Raw genomic sequence first — 3,045 nt, forward strand, 5'->3', positions numbered from 1 at the left:
CTTCAAAGTAAAACTATGTCCCACAAAACAGCTTAAAGTAGGAAGTACAAGGATGTTTTCAACAACTCTAACTCACAAAATAGGTTTAAAAAGTTAAAGCTTTAAAAGTCTTAATTATTTAAAAATACATTTCCATAAGATCTGCAGTGCCCAATCAATAAAAGGAAGGAGAAAAGAAATGACTGTTACTTAGACATTCAGTAAAAACATAGCCATTTAAATAAATAAACAACTCATGGCTTTCTGTAAAGTGGAATCTTTATTATCTTTTTTGGATCCATTCTTCTTCTTCCTCCCCAGCAGCAAAGGCAATTACGATAAAGGGTGTTCTGAAAATTTTTTTGCCATCTCTGCCAATTCATAACCCATGACTCTTCTTGTTGCAAAATTTGTAAAGTCCACTTTCTCCAAGTCTTTCCCATTATGCTTCTAGTTTCCAAATTCGCTATTTTTAATCTCATTTTCCTAGTTAATCATACAGAAAATTCCCAATTACCTTTTCAATGAATAGAAGTCATAGTATCAGCAATTCAGAAACCATTTCTGTTTGACTCAAAATGCATTTGATTTTGTGGACAATGGACTAAAATCCCCTTTTCATTCAGGGTAAATGTGAATTGAGTTTATAACCCTCTAACATTCACTAACTGATAATTCAAGGGACGGACCTTGTGATTGTGACTGTGGGAGCAGTAGAGTAACAGATAGCAACTTGGTTTGGCTATAAATATTTATCAAAATTACTAGTATTCAAATAGTTAAAAGTTTGCTGCAGCTGCATACATTTTCGTTTAGATATATGCTTTCAAAGTCTATTCTCATTATCCTTGCCAGTAGAGGGGAACAAGGTCTTGAACAAAAGAGAACTCTTTCAAAATAATTCTCATTTCCTTTCAAATGTGCAGATATTCACAATACACTGGTTGTCAATTCAATCTGAATGAAGTACTGTGAAGTTACTGCTGAGGCCTGGGAAAGTGACCAATGTCCAACTCTAACCTTCTTTGAAACAATCCCAGGAGAGTCTGTATTAAAGTCATCGTTGACAAAATTCAGGCTGTATCCAAACAGCATGCTCACAAAACAAAATATCTTCTAAAAGCATATAAGTACTATTAATGGACTTTAAATGCTAATCATTTCATTGGAAGTGATTTTCCTGAGAATAAGATATATTTTTCTGTTATCTTTATTTTTTAACATGTTGCCCTTTTTTTCCAACAAGATGTTGTCAACTTATGACATTTGTTGATTATCCTTACTATTATTATTTTCCTTAGCAGATTTTCCATGTGCAATTCAGAGAGGGTAGGTAACTTGCCCAAACACACAGCTTAAAGTTAGACCTCAATCAGAGGCAGTTGGTTTCAGAAGCCAGGCTCTGAACCACATTAATATATCTGAAAAAAACTTGATTTTTCATGCAACTTCTATGATTACAACAACAACAACAATTCTGAGTAGATGAGCTAAGTCCTATCACCAAGTAACACATCCTATCCTTGCCTATCTCCCAGTCCACGGATATTCCAGCTATGGAGTTTGGTGGTCTGATTGTTTTCCATGTTCCTAACCCTCAAATCCTGATGGAATATTGGATTCAGACTAGAAATTATGAAATAGGCACACAAAGCACCTTTATATATACCTCAATAACTTCTCCCCCAGAAACAAAGATATTTCTTGGCTGTTTCACTGAAACATGAGGTTCTGTAGTTAGCTCATAGAGAAAAGTCAGTTACTATTAGAGTAGGTTGTTATCACCTTCTGTTCTTTTAACAATTGTCAAGTACTTTTCACATTTATCAATGTGTTCTTATCACATTCACTAACCGCTTCATACCAATATTTTTAAAATATTACTTGCTTATCCATGTATTTGAAGCCAAAACAATGATCACAATCAGATCAATCTCTAGACAATGGTTGTAATGAATTTGTTCAAGAAAAGCATTCAAATTTGATGGAAAACTGAGCCTTTATAATTCATTCTACTTCTTCAACACAAAAATGAACTTTGGTGAGTCAAGAGGATCAACTGAGGCATTTATGCTTGAATGTGCTCCCCTAGGCTTAATGTATTTTTCCTCACTGCATTATATTTTAATGATTAATTTCATGCTCTTTCATGGTGTTTCAGCTCATGAATCACGGGTATTACTTGAGGGAAAAGTAAGGTGCTGTGAGTGATGAAAGATGTTACTGATTAAAGTGTTGCACATATGAACTACATAAGAGCTGAAGGTGTTTGAACACCAGGAATCTAGACTAAAAGTAGTATTAGGCAAACTGGCCGTGTGGACTAAAGTTGAATTCAGTGGAGGGAGTGGAAAGGATGTGATTCTTAAATGTTCTTAGTTGAAACAATATATGAAATCAAGCTGGGCATTCAATGTTTCACTGGCATCTTTCTCCTCAGTAGAATGTAAGAACTGATTTCAAAGACAACTGCAGAGAAAGAAATCAGTTAAGCAGATAACACACTATTCTGAAATTAAACAGCCAAAAGCCACCCATCCTAAGACAACTCTGATATCTGAAATCAATACTGCCGTAATACTGCCAAAAGTTTGTTTTTCAACTTATTTAAAAAAAAAGAAAAGAAAAAAGTTAAGTCAAAGTCACAAGGACCAAAAAGGAATAGACTACCCTAAATGAAATACAGAAAAAGACAAGCATCTCTTATCCTGCACACAGATGAACAAATATCTGCTAAATATATCATATTGCTCAATATCAAAAAGTCAACTCTCCATAACAGAAACCAAAAGTAAACTAACTAGAGATGTCTACATAATACACTTTGGCTCTTGTTACTAAAATGATTTTTCAAACCAAGTTAGGGAGCCTGGAGAAAACAGGACTACCTCCTCCCAGAATATAAAGTTTCTTCAATCAATTACAGAGGCAAAATGTGGCCAAAGCAGCTATTTTGCAAACAGGTGGTTTACAAAACTTTTACTTAAGCCGCCAAAAGGGCTGACGAAAGGAAAATTTTGTTATTTCTAAAGAAAACACACACACACACACACACACACACACACA

The sequence above is a fragment of the Mandrillus leucophaeus genome, unplaced genomic scaffold (genome assembly GCF_000951045.1).
Source record: "Mandrillus leucophaeus isolate KB7577 unplaced genomic scaffold, Mleu.le_1.0 Scaffold884, whole genome shotgun sequence".
Lineage (NCBI taxonomy): Eukaryota > Metazoa > Chordata > Mammalia > Primates > Cercopithecidae > Mandrillus > Mandrillus leucophaeus.